The sequence below is a fragment of the Canis lupus genome, chromosome 17, assembly GCF_048164855.1.
Source record: "Canis lupus baileyi chromosome 17, mCanLup2.hap1, whole genome shotgun sequence".
Classification (NCBI taxonomy): domain Eukaryota; kingdom Metazoa; phylum Chordata; class Mammalia; order Carnivora; family Canidae; genus Canis; species Canis lupus.
The window spans coordinates 9,772,842-9,800,037 of NC_132854.1; the positions used below are offsets into that span (position 1 = coordinate 9,772,842).

A 27,196-nucleotide genomic window follows, 5' to 3' on the forward strand; every position below is an offset into this window, starting at 1 on the left:
GTAACGCACAGATTAAAGTGGGCTTTTCAAGGAGATATACTCTATAATGAGCAGGACTTGTGCATGGTTAGATGCTGAGTTTGACTCCCCCTTTCCCATTGCACGCAGAACTCAGAAGCCCAGATCTGAGCTCAGCCACCTCAGCCTGTGGCTTTGTGGCTGAAACTACTCCTTATTGGGAGTGTTTTGCCAAGTGCTGAGGGGTAGTTTGGGGACAAAGAATTCTTTGTATGGAAATGTTCATTAGAGGTTCCAGACATTTTTGGTAAACCTACTCTTCTAGGATAAATAACTACTTTTTAGTCCCGTACTAGTGGTATGACCGCCCCCTTAACTCATGCTGGTTGTACTGTGAGGCTTTTTTGGTACACATAAGCTTTTTAATTTTCTTTTAAAGATTTATTTATTTATTTTAGAGAGAGAGTGTGCACAAGCGGGAGGAGCAAAGGGAGAGGGAGGGAGAATCTCAAGCAGACTCCCTGCTGATCGTGAAGCCCCAGGTGGGGCTTGATTCCATGACCCTGTGTTCATGACCTGTGCTGAAATCAAGAATTGGATGCTTAAGTGACTGAGCCACCCAGGTGCCCCAAACATTTTAATTTTTTGAGTTGCTTTCTAAAGATTGGTCACGTCCATGAAACTTCTTATCTGGCTACCTTCAGGGAATTTTAGCCACATTGGAAGGAAGTTTTCTATGGCCTGAATCATTTCCATTTACAAAAAGATGTAGAAAAGAGGTATAAAAAACTCAGATTCTCTATGGTTTCTGCCTTTAGGCTTAAAAACAATGCAGGCGTACACAACCAAGCAGTAGCACTAGGTCTGAACTGCAGGAGCAGATTCTAAAACCATAGTGATAAGACAATAATAGCAATGCCATAATGGTTCTGGGTCCCTCAGCAAGAAGAAAAGGGGGAAAGATCTGGAAGAGGGAGCCATCACTTACTGTACACACGGAGTCTACTTGATACAGAGCTCCCTGCCTAATTAGGAACTCAGGAGGTGAGCCCTGCAATCTGTATTTTCACAAAATCTTCCAGTGATTCTGATGTTCCCACAGGCCCAAGGATCACTAAAACACACACTGTCAGAAAAAGATAAGATAGTCCCAAAAGTATGAATAAATAAATGAAGTCAGAGGTGTTACCCTTAGAAACCAATCACTGATTCTACAGAGATGTCTCAAGGGCTGGAGATTTACATTCTCACATATCCCAGGTGACACTGCTGTTGCTGCTGGTCTAGTGATCACTCTTGGAGAAAGATAGCTATTTATTCTAGCCTTGCTCCTTTGTTTGTTTTAATGCTGTAAATACCATGGAGAAAGAGTTTATATGAACATGAATTAGTTCACTTGAATGTTCTGTGTAAAATACATTATACACTTGGAAGGAGAAATGACTTTCAAATTTAAAGCAGTGTTTATAAAGGCATTATAATCCGACTTCTGTTAATGTAATATTTTTAAAAAGTATTTAATTTCCTAAGAATAAGTATTAATAGATAAAATTATTGTAAAATGTACATTTCACTGAATCACTTGGAGATATAATATTAAACATTTTCTACTGGGTTAAAAGGCATTGCCTTTGCTCTATAAATGACGGGAAGGCCTGTGGATCTGTCTATTCAGGCACTCCCATGCAGGGGTAGAAAACTAGTCAGCTAAAGACTAATAGGGTAAAGAGTAAATTAAAAATAAGAAGAAATTATTTGTATGCCTGGGAGTTCCACAAATCCTTACTAAATAAGTTTGTTGAATACAAGTTATCTGTGGTAAATGAAATGGAAATTCATGATTCACAGTGTGACACTTGGGAATTTAAAGCATTGAGGAAATTAGAGAGCTAATATAACTATTCTCAACTGCTCACTGACAAATGTCCTCTCATTGATTTTTCCAGTTTTGCATGAACCAGGAGTAGGGCTTCTGGCAACCTGCTCTACTTTTGAATGTATAATTCTAGTGTAGAGCAATGTCATCATTTCTTGAAATGGCTGTGCTTACTAATCACATGTATTCTGAAACAAGCTTTATAACATTGAGTAGTATGGTTCCATTTTGGAATAAAGGAAGTTAGGATACTTTAAATGATGGCTGACCCCAACCCATTGGTATTTGGACTTTCGTATGAATTTGTGAATATACAACTCAATATGGGCATTTCTGAACTTGAGTGTTGCAATATTTCATGCAAAATGATAAGAGTATACAATGGGGCCCTAGCCAAGAAATGTTCAGGCAGCTTCTCAGTCCTCTCTCTCTCTCTCGACTATGCCCTTATATACCTCACTCTGAGACTGCTGCAGAAAATCAGGTTTGTTCATGTTTCTGCCTCATTTGCATTATCTTTCTTTTGTTGCTTGTTTGCTTGTTTATCTTGGAAGCATAATGCAGAGGAACAGTAAGTGTTTGATACAAAAGAAGAGATCTTTCTCTGAGTCAGGGAGTTACTTGCTCTTCGGTGGATGACCAGAAGTGTGAATCAAGCATTGATTCAAGAACATGAATGCGTTGAGAACCTCAATTCATTGAATGTTGGTTTGTAATATGTAACTGATCTTTAGTTAGTTTTTATGTAGCCTGTTTAGAACACGTTTTTATTCTAAATCAGTTTATCAGAACACTGACTTTTGACTTACAAGTAATCTAGCACACACTAGCTACTTATTCAGTGTTGGTAGTTGTAGTTATTATGATCTTTTCCCCATTCTCTTATTTCCTCCTATCTCTTCATAAATGCTCTGTCTTCAACCTCTCTATTTTTAATTTCAGGATAGAATTATTTAGGAAATTATAATTTTAAACATTTTGGGGTTTTAAAGCATTATACTCATGACCAATAATAGTTGAATGTGTCATCTGTTGTGAATAAAAGCAGTCCTATGTGGTCAGCTGAATAATGTGTTTCCCCTTTGCCCCATCTGCAAAGGCATCCATTCCCTAATCCCTGGAACCTGTTAACCTGTAAATATGATACCTCCCATGGCAAAAAGGATTTTACAGATGTAAAGGACTGTTGATATAAAGAGATTATCCCAGATTATTAAAGGGGCTCAATCTAATCACACAGGTCCTTACAAGTGGATGACCTTTCCCAATGATGGTCAGAGAGGGAGGGGTGACTTTAGAAGAAAAACACAGAAAGGTACAATGTTTCTGGCTTTGATGATGGAAAGAAAGGGCATGAGCCAAAGAATGTGGGCAGCCACAAGAAGCTAGAAAGGACAAGGAAACAGATTGTCCCCTTCAGCCTGCAGAAAGAAACCCAGCACTGTCCACACCTTGATTTAAGCCCAGTGACATCTCCATTAGACTTCGGACATACAGAACTAGGAGATAAAAAAATCATGTGGTTTCAGGACACTAAGTTTGTGGTAATTTGTTACAGCAGCAACAGGAAATGAATGCTCAGAGTAAGGCTGCAGGACATAGTTTAATAATAAAAACTAGTAAAAAGCTATAAAGTTTTTGTTTTGATCCATAATAATAATACATCACAAGTAAACTCTTAAGGACTCAAGAGATGCCTTTTCCAAAATGCTACCCGATCAATACAATCACTCAGCAGCATGAAGAGTAAGCCCCTCTGGAAATTTGCTTCTATGTAATTTTGATGTGGCCACTCTCAAATTTTGTGATTAGTAAGAGGGAAGGATGTCTCCTTTATTTCTCAATCTTATCTTTCCAAAATTATTAAAATTTAAGAGCAAACATTGGCATTTTGTTTTCTTTTTTCAAGTTAATATTCTTCAGTGCTCTTAATTGTGTTTGTGAGATTGTGTTCTGCATGTCTCAGAAGCTGAACATTGAAGCCCATACTTTTGACCCAAGGCATGACGAGTTTTTATACTTGTTGTTCAGTATAGAATCATGAGAACACAGTTTTCTTCTCCTTTTCTTTCTTTAATTTGATCCAAACTTTTAGTTTATTATCATTTCCTCATTTCTTTAGGGATTTATGATAAATTCATAAATTATAATAAACACAGCATTGGTCAGTGCTAGTAGTAGCATAATATGATGTTGTTTGCAAAATTCCTACCTCTCATCACAGCCAACCAAGACTGAGCCTGAGCTGCTTCCCTTCCTCCCTCTTTCAGGGATGTCCCCAAACAGAGGTAAACTTTGTCCTTCCTTTTGGCTACAGTGTCAGTCCTGGGACAGATCAGTAGTTGCGCATCTAATCGTCAAGATAACAGGAGGCATAGCATGCTTACCACATTCCTAGAGACATTTGTGAAATGAGTATGCAAATTAGCTGTCACAACCATTTGCCAAGAACCCTAACTGTACTCTTACCTTTACCCTAAAGCTCCCTGACTTCCCTGATAATAATTGCTTTGGTTTTGGCACATGTACTTTAATGGAAGTATCTCTTAAGAAGGCATTGGAAGGGCTTGTTAAAAATCATTACTTGTATCTGTAATATCTAAAATAGTCTCTCTTCCTCTGTCTACCTAACTCCCCCTAACCCCCCAGCCCAGGTTACAGCCTGGCAGCTGTTACTTTTCTGCTCCTATGAAAAATTCATCCTTCTGCCCTTAATTTTTGACACTGGAGGTTATTTCTCTTAATTTAATCTTCTCCCCCAGGCTGTTCTTTCTGATTAATTTCCCCTTTATGTGCTCCAATTTTTGCTTCTGTTATCTTTGTCCTTAGTATGTCTTCCTTGATATGTAGACACAGAACTTTAGAACTAGAAGGACAAAGTGACTCTCAGGTCACATGTTGCAAATTTCCATGTGTAGAGAGCCTTTTCACCTAGGACACAGATGGGGAGAGGAGTATTCATTCCCTGACTCAACAGAAGGATAGTGGACTGAAAGAATTGAAATGGTTGTAAAGTGCTAAAAAACATTAAAATGTTATTACAAAAACCTAGCTTCTTTCTCCATGAGACTGAGAGAGGCTAGGAATAGCTCTAGCAGTGAGAAATGAAAGTTAGCAATTCCATGCATGTGAAAATGTTAGGCAGAGATCCAGGGACAGATGTTTGATTTACTGACTGTCCTGAGTCAGCCAGTAGTCCTGGCACAGTGGCTATTAGAGCACTGGCCATAAGAATGTCCACCTCTTGGGTGGCAGTGCTCACATGTGTTCCCCAGTCATGTGGCACTCTTCACCCACATGCAGTCTACAACCCAAGAGCTAGCCCAGTATAGAACTAGATCAGAAATTGCTAAATGTATTAGAAAGTATTTCAGGATGGGACAGAAAGGGCAAGGGATGACTAGGCCCTTCTGGAAAGTTTTCACATTTACATAAAACTATGCGCTTTCTTTGAAGGAATCTTTATCCAAAGACGTTGCTGCAAAAGAAAAAATAAACAAACCTGAAAAAGAAGTCCTATGTTATTTTCTACCTTCTCTTTCTTTCCCAGCTTAGATTCCACCCTTGAGTCTTCTTATAACTTTGTTTCTGACATGGATTTTGCTGACAGGCTCACTTAATGGCACTAGGTGGAGGGAGAGGGAGACAGGGAGTATTCAGTTGTTTATCAACTCAGACATCCGAAAGCCCTACCCTGTCTGTATTATTTCAAGTCTTTATAATGCATCAAACAAGCTTCAGTAGAAGTCTCATTATTGGTGGATAATAATGATGTGTGGAAAGAGCACAGGAGATGGAGTTGGGCACCCAGGGTGAAGTCCTGGCCCAGAAACATGACTTAATGAGAACCTTAGTTTCATCATCTGTCAAATGGAACAGTAAAGAAGACTTCAAAAGTTTCCAAGGATGGAATGGAATAGTTTACAAAGGGCCTAGTAGGGGGTGCCTGGATGTCTCTCTCAGTTAAGCATCCAAATCTTGATCTCAGCTCAGGTCTTGATCTTGGGGTCATGAGTTCAAGCCCTTTGTTGGGCTCCACACCCAGTCTTGAGCCTAGTTAACAAAACAAAAACAAAAACAAAAACAAAACAGAAACAAAAACAAATAAAGGAACCTAGTAGGCTTAAGCTTGGATCTTGGCAGGTGCTCAAGGGTAATAGTAATCTTTCTTTGTGGAACTTCTATCATTTAATGCTCATTTAAGAACACAGCCAATCTAGGGTGAGCCAGGTGAGTTCAGTGGTACACAAACAGAATAGTACCCTCTTTTTAATTAAAGATGTGATATTTTGTTTATCATGAATATCTCTGCACTAATTTCCATTTAAAAATATTGGAATATTACCTTGATCCTTAGTGTTCTGGCAACCCCTTAAATGTTGTGCATGGAGCTAATTAATGCTTCACACACCTCACAATTATCCTGCCCTTGTCAGAGGGATAGGCAGGAGAAAGGATGTTTTCCTTATTTCAGACAGAAAGTCCTGATACATAACTAGTGTTGCCACTGTTGCCCTTTGATTGCCTCAACAGCCAACATTATGAAGGAGTCATCTGTACAAATCACCTGCCTCATAGCTACACTTCTAACTCTGAAGAGCTTCTCATTCGCCATCCTCTCCCTAGCAACCAGAAAACACTGTGACTCCATCAGAGGTTCCAGCTGACTTATAATGTGATGATTTGTCGCGCTTGATTGTGCCAGCTCTCTCTTTCTGTCGGATCCTGGAGTCCTGGGCTCCTGGAGGGTATGGTCTCTAGGGCAGTTTAGTTGTAGCCTTGCATTAACATTCTCTCCTTTTGTATCTGCTGCCACATTAGACAATCATCTCCTTTCCTGCTGTTAGATAAAAGAGTGCATCGATCCCAGAAAGAAGGGAGGCACAGCTGTGGAAATCACAGCAAAAGCAAAGCTCACCTTTTCCTCTGATGTGGGGCCTCACTGTAGTAGGCTCGTTCTCCTGAGATGCAGCATTTTGCTTTCTAGGTGAATGGCATGCTGATACCCTACAATAACAGGCCCCACGTCCCCATAAGGCACATACATCTCCACATGAGTGAACAGAGCTAATAAGAAGTGTGGGTTTCAAGTGAATTGAATTGCAATTGTGAAATTGTTTCAGTGTCTGTGTTTTGCTGAAACCAAAAGATTCTTTGTATATAAACCTTAAAATTGGCATAAATGCCTTACAAACAGTGAGGATTCTTATTGAGTAGACATTGCATCTTAGTATGGCCTGAGTACCAGGGCTCCTCCCCTTCCTTGTACATATATTTCAGCATGGGTAGCTCAGATCTTGAGCTACCCATGTTTCGAAAGGGGCTTTACAAACCAAGAGAAGGTAATGCCAATGTGACCAGCCTAAGTGCATAAGCCTTTCAAGTTCCCTTTGAATTTTATGGTGGCTCCGTGCACATGTATATGTGGTGGGGGTAGGGGGTGGGTAAGCTAAAATATTGATTTGGGTGGGTCGGTTAAACTGAGCATTCTTTTAAAATATATAATGCCATTTTTTCTGCCAGGATTGGATCCAACCTAAACCTAGTTCTTGTTAAGTACTCCACTAACCACTTTCTCACGATGACCCTATTATAGAACTATTTTATTTCATTTGTGTTCTATTATGTGACATTTGGCACACTTTGCGGTTTTGTATGGTTAGTTATAGTCAGATGTGACTCAAATAAACTATAACCTGGAGAATGTTTGAAATGCAATTAAAATGTAACAGTGTTTCCCAAGATACTATGAAGACTAGCGTGTGTTTTCATGGAGATTCCAGCTTTTAAAATCTGTGAGTAGAGTATTCAAAGATTTTTGTTTTAATTGCAATGCATTTTTCTTGAGTATGAGGAAATTCCAGAAAGTAAATCCATAGTTTGGGTTAAGTGAAGTCTTGAATACTGTCATCAGATTTATTCTTCTGAAGAGTCTTGGACCAAAATTAGCTGCCAAGCAATTAGTCACTGTTCCTTCTCAGGTAAGTATCATAAAGGACATTCCCAGGAAATAAAATCTTGGCTGGTAAGAGTAGAATATTAAGGAGGGCATGAGTAGAACACATCCAGGAATACTGATGTTTTCCTTTGGGACTTTCTTGTTGATGATGTGTTTCAGTATGATGCCATCCTGATATGGCTATAAAAAAGCAACTCTGAGGACAGCACTGCTCCTGGAGAGTAGCAGAATATTGTTCAACATCTGTCCCCATGCCTGACTCCCCACAACCCAAACTGCTCAACACTTAACCACCAGCAACTCATATAGTGCAGCTCTCAGTGGGACGGGAAGAGGCAGGGGTAGAACGTTAAGGAACACAGCAGATGCAAAGAAAATATATTTCAAGATGACTCAAGATCCATACTGAATCTCTCAAATACTATGAAGTGAATGAATGTATAGTTTCTCAAAATATCTTAAGGTCTATTCTCTTTTCTCTCCCATCAACTGCCTCCATGCGCTGTGGCTGCTATCTTTCTTTACTTCCAAGTTTTTTTCTCTTTCTGTAAAATTCCACCAGTCCTCATCCTTTGGCCTGACTTGTTTTCCTTTTTCTTCCTGTTTCTTTCTGATTCAGTCACAGGACACAACAACCATGCAGACAAACCAGGACACTTCCTGGAAGGGAGGAGAAGGAAGAAAATGAATAAAGCCACACAGAAATCATATCTAATGGGCAGGGAGGAGGAAAGGCTGATAGAATTTTAATTTCATTTTAATACAAACTCCCAGTGGCAGGATGCTTGTGTTGCCAGCTATGGAATCTGGCACTCATCTCCTTTGTGTAGAATATCAAGAGTGACAGATTAATAGTCTTCATACTGATGTTATGAATTCAAGCTCCCGTTGCCCATCATTTTCATGATCCTGTTTTTAGGAAGTTAATAGATTTGTAGTTTTAGAAACATACAACAAACTACGTTAATTTTATTGTTACTCTTAAAAAACCTTGATGAGTAAATGAGTAGAAACCTCATCACCATGATTCTTTAAATTAATGTTTCATTTCTTCATAAAATGCTTTATTAAATATTCATATGAATTGATTCAGCTGTAGATATTTGTTGTGGACTATATGTATGTACTCTTTTAGACTTAAGGAATTCTTTTTTTTTAAATTTTTTTTATTTTATTTATTTTATTTTTTTATTTTTATTTTTTTTGACTTAAGGAATTCTTAAGATGTTTTGAAACCCATTGATGAACTCAAAGCCATTCCAAGGTCCAAAATGGAGAATGTTGATATTGTTGTACTTTTTTTTTTCTGTTTTGTGCTTTCATTGTATCTGTATGAATTTAATAACAAGAGATGAATATGCCAAACTTGGAAAACTATTAATAAATTAAGAAAAAGAAGACTTTTTAGTGAGGAAGCTTCATGGTAACTCAGATCTGAGTTCTAGTTCCAGAACTAGATATACAAATGTGGGTAATTACTTAGCATTTTTGAGCTTTAAGTATCATCAGTGCATAATAACTATCTCATTGTGAGTAATAAATGGTGTGCTATGCATTGCCAACTGTAAGTCATAGCCATCTCATTCTAATTAAGCAGAACTTAAATTTCATTTTTCACTACAGAAAATATTCTATGCTTGGTTCTTTTTCAGTCAGATCCCAGTTATAAAAGATGTAAAGAAGTATATAGAAGGGGAGAAAGCTAACCAGTTTATATATTCATTGTGAGTGGTTACATAATAAGACAATGCACAAAGGCTTGGTAAAAGCCATAAATATAAAGCATGAACATTTTTGCTACTTATGATTTTTATGTAACTATATGGGAGGCATGGAAACCAATTTTATTTTGACTTATGTTATAAAGCTGTTGCCAAACGCCCTGAGCTTAAGTCATGCTTCACATGGAGATAGTAATGTCTAGTGCATTTCTGTGTAACTCAGATCTTAATTTTCCCCTGTAATAACAGAATTGTGATGTGATCCCACTGAAACTCACACTGGATGTTCACTTAAAACATATTTTCAATTGAGAATAACTTCAGGAGCCTAGATTGTTGTGGACGCAAGGGCATGGCAGTCACTGGGACAGGAGAGAATTTGAAGGGAAGCTGGGGGGAATTTTGTATCTATTTCTACCTGGTCACCTTTCCTCCAAACTTCCCCAAAGTCCCTGTCCAGTACTCAGTCTGACATGTGACACTGGCAAGACAGGGATCTACCAAAGGCATCAGTGAAGTTGGATGCCTGAACTCTTCTTGGCAATGGATTCTTAGAGTTTAAAATTTTGCATAGAAATGGATCAGAAACTATTCTAAGGACTCTTTCTGGTCTGGAACCACAAAGTTTATGTTAATCTTTCCCCTGGACACATTCCCTTCAGCCCTCTCTCATTGCCTGTGACCTTCCCTAGCTAGCCTCTCTCCACCGGTGCCTTGGTGGCCCTGTTGAATGAAGATTGACTGATAGGTTGTTGTTGTTCACAGCCACATCTACACAAACCATCTTCTTGTTCTCCTTGCTTCATCTTTGAAGGCATGTGGTGGTATGTCCTCCTTGGAACATTGATCTCTGGAACCTGGGGAGATCAATTAAATTGGCACATTTATTTTTACCACCCACGAGACTTTACAAAGTCAAAGTACATTTTTTTTTTTTTTTGCTTCCAGTAAGTTTGTGTGAAAACAAATTACTCATAGACAAAGATATATTACTTTTATTAAAGTATGTTATTTATTCTTATTTGGGGCCTCAATAAATAATGGTAATACACATGGAAATCTTTCATATAGTTGATCTAGTATTTTAAAAAATTATACTGTGTACTTAACACATAATGCCTCTTTCTGCCTTCTAACAAGGAGAGTTCATAATGTATAAATATGTTCCCTTGTTTATTGACTGTCTCCCACACAAGATCATAAGCTCCTTGGAGACCCCCCAAAAATCATTTCTCTTGTTTAGTCCTATATTCTTAGTAGTTATCATTGAGCCTAGAATAGAATGCTTAATATATGATAAATCATCTAACAAACTGAACAATCCAGAGCCTTTTCCCATTGTTATTAGTGAATAGTTGTGCTGACTCCCAAAAAAACCGCATTAGTGCTATTTCCATTTTAGTCATTGTTCTATGTGGATAAATGATGAGAGTAGAGAGATAAATATTATGATAAATCATATTTGTCATACTCTTTCAAAGATTTTCACTTCTTTTTTTCCTCTTGTAAAATTTCAAAGTCAAATATTTCTGGAGCTTTCTACTCTGGGCTAAGTTCTTTATACCATACAATGAAGCATTTCACTGGGCATTAGCAATGATTTATGTTACTGAAGCTCAGCATTATTTGTAATGACACAATTTGTGTCAGTCTACACACGTGATGCTATGGTGACTCAGATTGTTTATTTTCTCAAATTTATTTATTTCAAAATAGTTTGTTCATTTGATTATATCAAACAAGTTAATATATATGTTCTTGTTAGGGGGGCAAGAAAGAAGTGTTATGTGTCAAGTACACCATATTTCATCTCATCTAGTATAAGATAAAATATTTGTGATGTAACTGATCAGTAGATGAAATCTTTCTGTGTTGCTTCTTTACTCAGTTTTTCAAAAATAAATATCAAAATAGACAGTATTATTTCTCATTTCCAGAAATTTATAATGATCATAAGATTGAATGAGGAATTAATTTTTTAAAAAAAAAGTTTTTATTTATTTGACAGAAAGAGAGAAAGCACAAGCAGGGGGAGCAGCAGAGGGCGAGGGAGAAGAAGGCTTCCTACTGAGCAGAGAACCTGATGTGGGACTTGATCTCAGGACCCTGGGATCACAACCTGAGCTGAAGGCAGATGCTTAACCAACTGAGCCACCCAGGCACCTGAGGAATGAATGTTTTAAACTGATTACTTTCCTCCTATGCCCTAGAGCTTTTTATAACACAGCAACTGAACTCTTTCCCTGCTGGATCCAAATGTTACAGGAATCAACTGAGCTCTACAAGAACTCATAATGAATGCTTTTGTCATTTTATTGATTTATTCTACAAATGAATGACTATGGTCAGAAAAAACCTTAAGAGGGGCAGATTGTAGACAGGGGATCTAGTTAATGAGGATGAGATGAAGACAGTTGTGTATACTAAGTCATGCTATTATAAAAAGAAAGATATAGCACTGGATTAACCAAATCTCCCTTTTTAGACAAAAGAACATCTGTTCTAGAGACATCTGCATGGCTAAGTCGATTAAGAGTCCAACTCTTGATTTCAGCTCAGGTCGTGACCTCAGAGTCCTGAGGTCGAGCCCTGTGGCAAGCTCTGTGCTCAGTGGGGAGTCTGGTTGAGGATTCTCTCCCTCTTTCCTTCTCCCAGTTATGCTCTCTTTCTCTTAAGTAAATAAATCTTAAAAAAAAAAAAAAAAGGAATATCTGTTCTGAGTAGATCTGGCCACTTGACTTTGAAGAAAGACACACATGGCAGGCAACAAAAGAGTCCTATTCTGCCCCCCTTTTTGAAGTGCTTGTTAGTTGATTTTTGGATAATTTCCCAAGCCAGTGAAATCACCATGTGTGCTGTGACAATCATGTCACCATTGTTTGTATATAAATCAGACATGTTTGATTTCTGCACTGATGAGCTGTGGATTTCTATTGTGTTCAGGGGGTGCATACTGCTGAGCCTTGTCTCCAGCTGAGTGTTCCTTCTCCTGTGGGGAGAAAAGTTTCCTTCCTGTTTCCTACAACCTAGAGCCAACAAAACAGGAGGCATGCAAAGCCTGGGAGACCTGGACACTGTCCACAGGATTAATAGTCACAGAGGGTTTTAGGTAAAATAGTTCATTAGGTGAACTTTGTTTATACCTTCAGATTTCTCCTTCTTCAATCTGCAATTATTCTAAAATAAGAAGGGCTTCTGTTATTTAAAACTTACAAAAGCAAGAGATACTACTGTCAAGAGTCGAGGGCCAGAAAAATGGCTGTTTTTCCCATACCTTCTTCATACATGGAGCATTTGCTTTTACATAGTAAACATTTGGTGAATGCTGGAAGAAGGAAGGAAGGGAGAAAAGGCATCGACAAAACTGTCTTTTGAAAGATACGCTTCCTTTGCCTTCCTCCCTTTTCCTTCCTCTTCTGGGAATGATCTACTAACACAGTTGACAGAGTTGTGTTGTATCATAGAGAATAGGTAGGATAGAAATTTAGGTGTGCCTGGGGTCAAGTGATACCAAATCAAAACCCAGAGCTTTTTTCCAAATAAAGAGTGATGAATAATCAGAAAACATAACTACTTCTTTTTTAAAAAAAACATTTTATTTATTTATTCATAGACACAGAGAGAGAGGCAGAGACACAGGCAGAGGGAGAGGGAGAAGCAGGCTCCATGCAGGGAGCCCAATGTGGGACTCGATCCTGGGTCTCCAGGATCACACCCCAGGCTACAGGCGGCGCCAAACCGCTGCAACATGGGGGCTGCCCTAACTATTTCTATTGGTTTCTTTACTGAAAGAAAGAGCATCCCAAAGATTGTCACCTTATTTGATGACTCAAAAGACAATAACCATTGAGAGATGTCGCTATAGAAATACCTATAGCTTGGCCCAGAATTAACAAATACAAGTTTTGAGGGGGATAACCCAATAACTTAAGTCAAACACAGACACACACATGCACACTCACATACACACACATATTCCATGTCTATCTAAACTACTCTCTAAAAGGCTGCAGTTGGCAAATCAGGTAATACTAGTTCAAGCAAGGATGGGTAGTTTAAAAAATGAGATAGCCAGGGATGCCTGAGTCGCTCAGTGGTTGAGCATCTGCCTTCAGTCAGAGCGTGATCCCGCTGTCCTGGGATCAAGTCCCACATCGGGCTCCCCGCAAAGAGCCTGCTTCTCCCTCTGCCTATGTATCTGCCTCTCTCTTTGTATCTCATGAATAAATAAATAAAATCTTTTTAAAAAATGAGATAGCCACATGCTAAAAAGTACCTAAACTTCTAGTATATATTTGGCATTTTTCACAGATTTAGGACAATTTACCTGCCATTTTTACTTTTCTTTTTATGTGTAAAATAAAAAAATTGAAAAGATTCAATATATTTACAACCTTTGGAAGATGGTGAATATGTGAAGTATCATTAGAATCATCGTTCCTATTAATTATTTAGGATATTAATAAAGATAGATTAGAAGATTTGCTTACTATCTCCTTTTCTTCATTAATCTTGGTTTATTCTAAAAGAAAAAGAATATTTGTGATTTAAAGCAAGAATGAAAAATATATTCCCCTGCTGGACTCTCATAACTCTATGTAGGTCACACTTATCCTATTTTATAAGTATGTGTGTGTGTACTCGATATACGTCTATATGCCTGTCTGTGTGTGTGTTCCTTTTAATTCTTAAATTGAGTGAATTAGTGTTAATTAGGATGTTGGTTTACTGGTTACTCTTATTTGAAAGTCTGACTTTAGATCCACTCTTGACTTTGGAAATAACAAGGAAAGTGGAACAAAGATACAGCCTGCTTTGAACATTAAGCATATTGAATGGTTTACTGGCAAATTCATAGAGAAAGAAAGTGGATTAGTGCTTTGCAGGGGCTAAGGAAAACAAAAAGTGGGGAGTGACTGCTAATGAGCATAAGGTTTCTTTTTGTAATGATGTAAATTATGTAAAATCAGAGAGTGATCATGGTTGCACAACTGTGAATATACTCAAGGCCTCTGAATTGTGCTTTAAAAAGATGATTTTTAAAAATGTGAGTTTGGGGACACTTGAGTGGCTCAGTCATTGAGTGTCTGCATTTGGCTCAGGGCATGATCCAGGGGTCCTGGGATCCAGTCCCTTATTAGGCTCCCCTAACAGGCTCCCCACAGGGAGCCTGCTTCTCCCTCTGCCTATGTCTCTGCCTCCCTCTCTCTCTATCTCTCATGAATAAATAAATACAATCTTTAAAAAAATGTGATTTATATCTCCCCAAAACATTATAAAATTATAAAAATAATTTACTAAGAAATTTAAAACCAGTTTAACGCTAATATATATTTTTTAACAAGCAAGTCCTTTTCATTATCCAAAACTACATTGGTGACACAGCACAGTGAAAAGAAGATCAAATTTGACTATAAGTTCAAATATTGGCTTCCTTCTTACCAGGTATATGACCTGGAGAATTAATTTACTAATGAAATCAATGAGTTTTGGAAGGCTAATTTTAAGAGTAAATTAGAATCCACATATATATCAACCTGTCTATCTATCTATCTATCTATCTATCATCTATCTATCATCATCATCATCTATCTTAGTCTTGGCACATAGTGGCTACTAACTGAAAAAGGTCATTGGTTAATTGGTATAATTTTTTTAAACTTTCTCTGAGAAAGTTTTCCACTAATTTGATCTATCCCATCTCTGAAATACACTTTTACTTTCTTTACTAGTCATCTGGCAATCAGTAAAGGACTACCTGGCCATTTCAACCATGCAACCTGTATTTGCATGGGCACTTATGTGTGCATGTTTGAAAACATTTACTGTGTTTGTACAGTTTCTAGACTATAAGTTACTTTAGATCAGAGTTCCTGCCTTGTGTTCTTTCCTATTTTCTATGGAGTCTAGTACAGGGTTTCACACAAAATTGTTGTTCTGATTTGTTAATAGATGAGAAATTTGCTTAAAATGCTATGATGGAAGCAGGTACACTTTGAATGTGATTGTGAAAAGTGATGCATAAAGCATTTACATAGAATCCAAAATTAATATCCAAATTTATATCCAAAGACTTTTTTTGTTTTCTAATTTAAAATGGAACTTAACATATATTTTAATACTATTTTACGATATACTTCTTAGCATTTAAAACATATTAAATGAGAGACTTCTTTGCCTTTCATTTGAGTGTTAACTTGAGTAAAGGCAAAATTATTGGCTGAGACTGTGTCCCCTATCTCTTTATCTCCCCTGAACTTCCTCCCATTTATTTTTAATTCAGCAATCTTTATGCCAAGCCAGGAAGAAGATACACTCCTCTGGGCCAATGGAGTCAGGGGTGAGAAACAGCAACATAAAAGAGAGATTGATATTAGTATCAATTGATTAATATCAATCTCAATCAAGTTTGAGAGAGTTTAGCTCCTCATCTTCATTTGGTGGGTCTCCTTGCTCTTATGATCTGAAAAGACCACCTATCTTTGTGGGACTTTTTAAGGCCTGTTGGGAAATCTCCCAATTGCTCTTACATTTCTCCCTTCTCTTCTTTTTATTTAAACAGATTATTTCTGGCCCTAGAAATGTGTGTTGCTATTTTGTCAATTTTTAAAGTGCGACAAGGTAACCTGATTTGTCCTTTAAATAATAGAGAGGTTTCCCTACCTCATGATATAACAGGCTCTATTTCACTGTGTGGCCAAGACCACTAAGTGAGGAGGGCCCCAGCCAGTGGGACTCTGGATATTTGTGGGAAAGGATCTGTGGACTAGGTGGAAGTCAACCAGGGTAGTTGCCAAAGCAGAAGTCAAATCGTGTAACTGGAAAGGTAATTACTTATTTCCTAGTCAATTATGACTCATTTTGTAGGTGGGGAGTCAGGGGCTCTAGAAATGTGACTGTTTGCTCAATGTCTGATGATCAATAGAAGAACCAATGATTGGAGTCATAGCTCCTGGTCCCTCCCCTTGTGGAATCTAAGAGAACATGCTGCCTTGTGTATCAGACCAGTGCATTAGACTCTGTGGATGATGGGCTCTGGGAAAAATTCAGCATTTCTGGAAGTGGATATGAATGGTCCCATCTGCGGATTCTTTGCCAAGGTAATCTTTTGGTAAATATCTGTTGAAATTGCTAGATCAGCAGTTGCCCCTGCTTGGTCTAGAGCACACCAATTTTTCACCTCTTCTACTGATTGTCCTTCCCTTAGGTTCAACTATGTCAGAGTGCCTGGTGTCTCTTTTGTGACTCAGGGCTGCTGCTGAGTGAGACACAGTGCACAGCTATTCACAAGAGGACTGAACCACAAAAGGATGAGATTTAGAAAAGCTGAGTTCCCCTGCAGATCTCTCAATGGCTCTTTCTCTCCCCATCATATTCCTTTGGAAGCAGGAGGTGAATTGACATTCACCCTGAACTCCCCTGCCACCAGACCATTACCACCTCAGCCTCTTTTAAAACCCTCTGCTCCTTCAAGAACACTGCAGTATGAGTGCATCATCATTTTCCTCTCCTATTCCCAGACCTACAGACTATCCATTTTCTGCTGTTCAGTTATCCAACATTTTGGCACCAAACTCACAGTCTTCTTAACTCAAAGTTCTGCTTCATCTTTAATGGTATATAATCCATCCTGTTTTTGACTTTCAGTTCTTTGAATCCCTCATCCCCAATGTCATTTCCACTCCTCTTAAACCATACACACCCAGTGGTTACAACCAAACATTATGATCATTAAAAACTACCCACCTCCAAAACCACTAATTCAAATATCACAGGTTCTCACCATAATACGCTCCCTGCAGGTTTTGTTCCTCTTCTCCCTTGGGACCATTCTTCAACCTTGTTTGAATTACCATGTTCATTGACATCTCCCTCCCATACACCATTTTGATGATTCTTGATTTTGATGATTCTTATGCTAATGCCCTAAACCCACTTGATGCTAAATACTCATTGTCCTTGTCAGGCATCACTCCAACTCTGATGCACCCCAATTGTCCATTTGCAGTGTTCCAGCACTCCAGGAACTAAATGGCAAACGCTATTAGATAAAATCCCAAACACTAGAAAATATAAATTCATTACAACCAACTTTAATTGCACTCTCATCACTACCCAAAATCCTGCTGCATTTCTCTAGTTGTCTTACTTTGCTACTCTTTAGCAAAGATATCTGGCCCTTTCCACTATCCTCTGTTAAACTCTCCTAATTCCTAGAGAAAATTTAAATAATAAATGCTCTCAAGTTTTCACTACTGAAGATAGTCCCTCCAATAAGTCCATTCCATGCCTTCTCAAAAAAACTTACACTACTGTGTTAATACTGTTCATCATCACCAACATCATAATCATCAAATGACACTTTCTATAAATTAATAAGATTAAGTGTGTATGTTTTTCCTAAATATTTTTTACATAATACAATCTTTCATGTTTTTATTTGTTGTAGGCAAGTACTTGACAAAAATAAAATCATTCTTCTTTTTAAACTAAATATCTTTAACTGAAAACATTTGCAATGTCTAAATCTGAGGCTCAAGTGAGATGACCCTTCTTCTGGGCACGAATACAAATCCAGCTTTTATTCTTTTTCTGACAGAAGGACAGTTCTGCCTCTCCTTGCTCTGGCATTTAAAGTGGGCAGTTCTTATATACCAAGAAAGCATACCTGCAAAGTACAACATAGAGAAAATTTAATTATGAATGTCTTAGGATTCAACAGCTGTCACAGGCTTTATTAAAACATCTCATTTTTAAGATAAACATCTAATCAGAATGGTATAGAAGTTGAAAGAATATGACTTTTAGAATCAGAGACCTGAATTTACATACCTGCTCTGTAATTTATTCCTCATAAGAATTTAAGCAAGTTATAACTTCTCCAAAGGAGAGGCAGGACCACGAGGGAAAGATGGAGTGAGTGTTTATCTCATAGGAATCAGGGAGGCAGGCACTAGGCTAGCACAAAAGACTTTACAGAAAGGAATCCAGGCTCCTGAAAGCCTTAACCAGCAGAGGAAGGTGGATATTTAGGCACATGGAATGTCGTGTCATGCCTGGAAGGACGATCAGCAGAGCCATATTCCTCAAATTCATGGAACAGCAGAAATGAATCATAAATCCTACTGGGTGATAGGGTAAGAGTTACTGATGTCCTCTCATGTGGCTTCTAATTAACTTGGAGCTCAAGTTGAAGACCTGAAAAGGGTTAGGATAGGAGGAGAGGATTTGACCACTTCATTATAATCATAGTCTCAAAATTATCATGGCTGTGTCAGTTTGGCTCATTGCAGAGCTAAGCATATGGTTGTGATGCCTTGCAAAGTGCCTTCATTGAGTCAGAACTTAGTGTTATTCTCTTAGCATCTTGCATTTGTAGAGGACTGGTACATAAGGAAGCATTTGAATGTGGTAAATTAAAATGGTAAATATTATCTGCTTTGAGGATAAAACTCATTTGGGGTATTTGTACATTTGTACATGTGTAAGCCCCATTCTTTGAGGTTCTGATTCAGCACATCAAGAATATTACTTGGGAGTTTGTATATCAAAAATATTACTTGGGAGTCTGTATATTGTATATTCCACAATTGATTCAGATGTACCACTTCTAGAAAGGGCTGCTGTATTTGAAAATAATTCATACTTTTATCTGGCTCTTAAACCTGTGCAATATAGATCATGCTATTATTTAGTCTTATGGGTGTGTATAGATTTTGGTCCAACAATAAAAATTCCAGGTGGACCTAGGAACTAGCTGTGGGAATAATTAATGTCAGTCCTCTTACATGGCTCCCCATTTCTTCTAGGAGGCCTTGTTCAACTTGTCAGCTTTAACATGTTTATTTTGTATCATGATTAAAATTTCAAAGCATTTTCAAATTATCCTAGGGGTAGGTTAGTTAAAATTTCTCAGTAGGTGTAGTCATACACATTATGATGTGGAAAGAGAAAACACAGAATTCCTTATCCTTACACCTCACTTCTGTCAACTATAAAATGGGAACTATATAGGTTAAAACTGAACTAACTCTTAGGGTCATTTTTATGATGAAATGAACTAATTCACTTAAATACTTAAAGTGCAGCCTTGACTTATCTTGGCCACTCAAATGCTAGTTGTTATTCATTACAATAATGGATTTCATTTTATTTTACTGAGAAAAGGTATTATTTATGCCAAAATCCATATAACTCTCTTTTAGAGGGAGCTTTGGAATGAGGAACTAATAGTTCTACATTCTAACAGCTCAGTTTTGAGGACTAATGAACTAATAAATTTGAAAGACTGTTTCTATTTGTTTTGGTGAATTATTTTGAAAAGATAGTACACCTCTTGCTGAGATTGCTATTGAAGCTGAAAACATAAACTTGAACTAAGACTATTTTCAGTCTTTGTGAGGAGAAATGCAAATTGTGTTTCTTAGTCAAATTTGTTTCCATTCAGATAACAGCATGCACTGAGCTTTTAATTTTATTTGGAATGCTATTTCAGGTCCTTTGGAAAGTAGCACAGAACTAGACATTGATATTCCTATCATACCATACTCCAAGCTCTGACTCCACAGGATGTTTATGACCTGGATGTATATTGCTTCCATGTTGGATGGGCATGAAGAAATCTGTGGTAATCAGCCCATATGCCACATCCAGGGACAGAACACTTAAAAACAGCCTATCACAAATTCTCTTCAAAACAATGTATTTTAAATATCTTCTGTGCATAAGAACTATGACAAAGCAGACCTATTAATATATAATTGATAACACACATTTTTATTGCTAGGCTTAAAGGTAATTGCTTTTGAATTTATTCTTCCACTGTGAATCTTCTGGAATCCAAGTATTTGTAATATGGGATTAGTGATGATCAATGCAAGTTTATGGGTTAAAAATATTCTTAGGATAATACCAAAGAAGAAATCTTTACTGTTTATCACAAAGTACGGAATGAATAAATATTTGGTGAATAAAAGTGGTTTGAAATATAAACAAACACCAAATTTTGCTGGTGTTCCTCATTATGATGTTTAGGAGGAAAAAAGATAACTTTTTCTTTCTTTTTCTTTTCTAAGTGGATCTGTATTTCAACTTTATTTTACATATACTGACTTTTCTTAATTCTGACATCTTTCAATATTTTGCTACAAAGAATCATGGCAATTGCGATTTTGATTTTACAGAAAGAAGCTTGTGAGGGGCACCTGGCTGGCTCAGTCAGTATAGCATATGACTCTTGGTATCTGGGTTGAGAGTTTGATCTCCATGTTGGGTGTAGAGATTACTTAAAAATAAAATCTTAAATAAAAACAAGATCATAATATTTTATTTATTGTGTTCTTTGGCTGTTCTTCTTATGATATAATCATGACTGTAAAATGAATTGTCATACAAGAGAAAATATTTTACATTTTTGAATCTTCAACAGGCATTTTATATATTTTAAAATTCAAATTACATATTCTTGTATAACTCAAATCACCAACTAATATACTGAGAAAAGAGGTGAAGAATGTAGCTCTTGATTGAATTAAATATAAATTACTTTTTAATGATCAGTCTCTCTCTCTGTATCTCTATCTCTATCTCTATCTATCTCTATCTCTATCTCTATCTATCTCTATCTCTATCTATCTATCTATCTATCTATCTATCTATCTATCTATCTATATATCTTGTATGGACACATCCTTCATGACTTTTTGGCTAGTTTTTATACTTAGCTACGTAGATATAATGCTCCTTCACAATGTTCATTGCTAATGGAGAGACATGGTTCTCTGAGCAACCATCATGTTACATTTGAGAAATTGTGTACACCATATCAGTTTCTTTTACCTAGCCTACCCCATTCCTTTTTCTCTCCTCCTCCTCCTCCTCATTCCTTCTTCTCTCTCTTCTCCCCACTCCATTCTGATTCACAATGCATATTCACATATTAATGAGTTTGAAAACTCCTGGAATTTGTAGAAATTATTTTTGTTTAAAGCATTATCACATTTTCAGTGAATAGGTGTTATGTTTTTTGTATAAATTAGAGATTTTGTGTTTATACATTTTCTCCTTATTCCATGATTTATAGATTTTGTATCTATACATATTCTCCTAATCCATGATTTACTTAGAGTTTAATACCTGGAACAGATAATATAACCATATTTACAACTTCTAATCTGAAGTTCTTGTCTAATAGAACAACTTTGTAAGAGAGATTAGCTATATTTCCAGCTTCTGTCAGGGCTGGTTATTATTATCTGTCCTTATGAGAATGCTAAAGACATTATAGGCAACAATGTTAATACTTATAGCAATGTTTCATATTTTTATTGTATATTATGGTTCTTGAAGTACATTTGAATATATGATCTCATTTGTCCTCTGAACAGTCATATAACATTAGGATTCCCACTTTGTAGACCATACACTCAAATTCGAGGAGAAAGTGGCATTAAAGGCACACGGCATGTGAGCACTCGTACTGGAACACAACACTTTCCAGTTTACAAGACATGTCTGCAAAAAGCATGCTTGCCACTGAATCTGACAGATCCTCTCTTGCCGACTCCTTGCACTGCTAGAAAGGACTCTTTCCTTTTTTTTTTGAAAAAAATTTTTCAAATTTTTTAAATGCATTATTGGGATGATCAATCTATACATAACTAAAATTACACTACATTTTTTTAAAGATTTTATTTATTTATTCATGAGAGAAACAGAGAGAGAGGCAGAGATATAAGCAGAGGGAGAAGAAGGTTCTCAGAGAGGATCCTGATGTGGGACTCGATCCCAGGACTCCAGGATCACGACCTGAGCCAAAGGCAGACGCTCAACCACTGAGCCACCCAGATGCCAGATTACACTAGATTTTTTTTTTTTACACTAGATTTTATAAAGTTGTTAAACTGGTGAAAGAAATGTTTCATTTGGAAAATTAAAAGTTGCTTTCTGCATTCTACTTTTGCTGGTCAATCCCTGCACCCTAAAAAATAAAACAAAAAAAATTGTTGTGAAGATTAAAATCATGATTACATTAAAAGTACCTGACATATAGAAGGCACTCAAATATTAGCTATTGATCTTCCTTTATGCCCTTTTTGTTGGGAGACCCCTTCACTAAACCTGATTAAGTATTAAACTCTAAACAAGTCTCATCACATTTTGATCTGGCACAATTGTCCTAAGGACAAAATAAAGTGGCATATATGATACAACAATGCCTGGGATGTAGTAGGGAACAAAGGATGAACAAAAATATGAAATAAAAAGATGTCAAAAATAAATCCTTCCAAGCAAATTTGCATTTCTGCAGTGGGATTAGGAGAAAAGATGGCTAAATCTAAGCTCATTGCATTTAAATTGTCAAATTATGTGGTTGGTGGAATCCATAATTCAAGAATTGCACAATTCCTTTGGGTCTAAGAACCTGTTTATTTATAAATTCATGTTTCAGTGGAAAATTTCAAACAGCTCCATAGCAGGATAGCAGAGTTTGTGAGCATATCAAAATTTGTGACAGAAACTTAAAGTGCCATTTGAAAGTCTTTCCAAGAAGATGATCCTTAGAAAAGCTGTGATAGATGCAATCAGTAATATTTCTTGAAGTACCTGCATTTTTGACATTTTTCCAATAGTTTTCTCAGAAAAACTTATGATTAGTCAATTTGTAAAGATTAAAGTTTCGCACAACTGAATTGGAAATTCCAGAAATGGAGGGCTAATAAAATTTTAATATTTTTCTCCTTTCTTTTCTTTCCTTCTCCTCTTCCTCCTTCTTCCATTTTATTAAGATTTTATCTTTTGTGAGAAGTTTTCGGTTCACAGCAAAACTGAGCAGAATGTACAGAGATTTCTTATATACTCTCTGCCCCCACACATACATTATCAACATTCCTCACCACAGTAGCACGTTTGTTAAAATTGACAAACCTACGTTGACACATATAATCATCCAAAGTCCATAGCTTACATTAGGATTCACTTTTGGTGCTGCATAGTCTGTGGATTTAGACAAATGTTTATTTTTTTATTTTATTATTTTTTTTATTTATGATAGTCAGACACAGAGAGAGAGAGAGAGAGAGAGAGAGGCAGAGACACAGGCAGAGGGAGAAGCAGGCTCCATGCACCGGGAGCCCGACGTGGGATTCGATCCTGGGTCTCCAGGATCACGCCCCGGGCCAAAGGCAGGTGCTAAACCACTGCGCCACCCAGGGATCCCTAGACAAATGTTTAATGACATGTATCCATCATTATGGTATCATGCAGAGTATTTTCACTGCCCTAGAAGTCCTCTGTGTTCTATCTATTCATCCTATCTCCCTGGAAACCCAAGGAAACCTTTGACTTTTTACTGTCTCCATAATTTTGTCTTTTTTACAATTTCGTATAGTTGGAATCATATACACATAGGCTTTTATGATAGGCTTCTTTCACCTAGTAATACACATTTAAGTTTCCTTCCATGATCATTTAATTTTAACACTGAATGATATTCCATTGTCTGAATGTACCATAGTTTATCCATTTGCCTACTGAAGGACATCTTAGTTGCTTCCAGGTTTTGGCAGTTATGAATAAAGCTGCTGTATATCCATATGCAAGTTTTTGGGTGGATGTGTTTCCAAGTGATTCTGTTTTAATATGTATATTCTTCCTCTGAAAGGAATGATAAGATACTTTGAAGAGTGATTCTTCTCACCTTATCATCTCAACTTGTATGAAATCAATAGTTGGTTACTTGGCATTGCTTTGGGAGAACAAACAGAGAGGACTTACTACATGGAATGGGGCAGATCTCATGCAGAAGGCAGAAATGGGGCCCAGGACAGAGAGGCTGGAAATTGAAAGGGAGATGGCATACAGATGAGCTTCTCTATGTCCTCATGAACCACAAATCAGGAGTGCTTCCTTTTCTTTCTCTTAGCATCATAACTTTGTTGAGTTCTGAAAACCCAGGCTATTATGTTAACACAACTTTATTTTTAATCTATTTAACTTGCTTTATTTTATTTGCCCATAGACAATTTTATTTCACTGCAAATTCCAAAATACTATGAAACAATTTGATATTATGTCCCTCCCATCTAATAAACTGTTTATGTTTGTCTTGTGATAGCCTGACAGCAACTACAACTACTTCCTTCTGGATCACTAGCTTTGGCAGAAAGGTGTGTACGAACTCTCCACATGAAGATAAAATAATCTAGAGAAAAGTTTCCTAGAGGCCAAGAAATAACAGCAAAGAGTTCTGCAAAGAGATCTAAAGTATTATGATAGTAGAACTACTTGTCATATTAGCATCAATGACCACAGTTTCTCTTTCCAAACTCAAGTACAAAGAGTGAGAAATATTGTGATTATAATGAAATATTAATTTTTATAGTATTCATGGCATTGTGTAGCTGAGGCCGTGGTCTTTTCCTTATCTTTACATCCTGTCTCCTGTCCAGTTCCACAGATCATTGACAGATCAGTAGATACGGAAACTGATGAGTTAATTTACATTAAGTGGTTAAACATTGTTCAAGTCTTAATGTGATATTTCTTCTAGTGGCAGTGTTGGGGAGGATAATTTTTTCTCTACTCTTTAAGGTTCTGGTTGGTCTAAGAGTTAAACTGACATGAAATAGATGAACAAGAGAAAATCAACGGTAATTACATATATATAGGGAATCCACATAAACAAGAGAGAGTCCAAAAGACAGGCAAAATGAGATATATATGTCTTTCTGGGTTAAGGAGAAGTGGGTAAGGGTCTGGGGCTATGGTGCAAAGGAAGGCAATTTACCGGAAGAATGGGAAGAGTATTTGTGTAGTAAATAAATGTTTGCTGAGCCATCCAGAAACAATAGGACATAGACAGGAATTTTAACAGACTTTGCTGAATTCCTCCCTTTCTACCTCACCTAGTTTGTATTATACTACAGCTATCTATAGTGATAGCTCCCTTCCTGAAACAGGTCCTCTATCTAAATTCTTTTAGACAGTTGTGGGAGAGGCAAAAAGACACGCATCTTGATTCATCTGTTTCTTAAAAATAATTAGCTTAAAGTAATTCACATGTCAAAAAGTCATGTTTTGGGGTGGCAAACTTTTCTCCCCTACAGAAGCATAAGCTATCATGACTATTTTACCCCTGTTCCTGATTTTGTCTCTAAACTAAACCTAGAAAAATCTCTACAAACAATATTTGGTTTTGGAGGCAAGAAAAAGTAAATATATTGCCATGAATTACCATTCATGAACAAAATTGTGAGCGACAGATGAAGATAAATGATTTGCTACATCCATTTCTTTTAGGGAGATTATTCTCCATTTAATTCAGGTGCAGGAAATATATTTCCTTGGCAGATGGTGAATTGGAGATGGGTATTTATAGGATCAGTGTGCCCAGTCATATTGCCTCCGAAAATGCTCTGAAAGCTAGGCAGTTGAAGACTTCGCACTACTCTGGTCTTTCCAGAAACAGTGTTTTATGATTCCCACTATCTGGAGAGCAAAACATCTTTTAAAAAGCATCCTGAAGTAATCTTGCCCATGTTTGTTTGGGCTGGTCTTTAATTTCTGTGACTAAGCTAAATACTCATGCAGTGTGAGGCAACCATATCTAAGTCTCATCTCTCTCCTAGTTATTGAGAAGCTAAGAAGGAATAAGTGTGGATTGTAGGTAAGGGTTTTTTAATGTGTTAGGTAAATCTAACTGGATGCTCCTTGAAAGAAATATCAAGGTATGTTATCATAGTAATTCTCTCCATATAGTATTTAGGAAAATATAACAAACAATTAAGCAATTAATAAAATGTTTTTATAATAATGCCATTCTAAATGATTTCCAAAGAATACACTGTAATAAAGATGACGTCTTCAAGTTTTTAAATCGTGTTCCCATGGAGATAGGACTCTCAGCTTCTTGTAAAGGGCACATCACCAAAATAATATACGAAAATGAAGAATGACGTTATTAAAATGGAAAACCTAATCTAAGTATATTTGCTTCTTAAATTTAGCATATTCTGATTTATATATGCAATGTTAAGAGAACAAAAACCCATTTTGATTTTCTTAAGTATGCTTTTCTCCACATTTTCTTATCCTTCATCCCTGCCCACAGATGATGGAAATTCAGCAAGTGGTTGTCACTCTGATATGCTGTCTCATTATTTCCTTTCACTATTGTTACCCTGTGCTGGATGCATTATCTATAATATAGTAATTCTGCAAGGAAAGCATTGTTATTATCATTGTTATTTTGCCACAGAGAAAGTTGAAATTGAGAGAAGTTAACATATGCAAGTATTACGATTGGTAAATGGTAGAACCAAGTTTTGGACTTAGTTTTGTTGTTGTGTTGTTGTTATTGTTGTTGTTAATTTTAAAGCCTTGCTTCTTCCACACACTGAGATGTGATGCTTCCTCAGGCTCTCTTTCTGCACTGGAAACATAAAAAAGTGCTTAGTAAATGCTTATTATATAAATAAATAAACAAATTAAACTCTTTGTTTATAAAACATAAACACACTTTCCTTTTCTTCTCTAAGTTTACACCTGAGAAGAAATAGATTCTGGGCAGAGCACTTGTTGATTAGACCCATTTGTGTTCTGTGAAATATGTACATCTCTGTGCTCTGAAATGTAGACTGAACCAGGCTGAAGTTGTCCTCAAGACTCTTTCCCTCTTTGTAG

The 27,196-nt window shown here is 36.9% G+C and overlaps 1 protein-coding gene across 8 annotated transcripts in view; it reads left to right on the plus strand.

Annotated features, from left to right (window-relative positions):
- FGF14 (fibroblast growth factor 14) overlaps window positions 1-27,196 on the plus strand; it is a 613,045-nt gene that overhangs the window by 321,839 nt on the left and 264,010 nt on the right. The window lies entirely within an intron of this gene.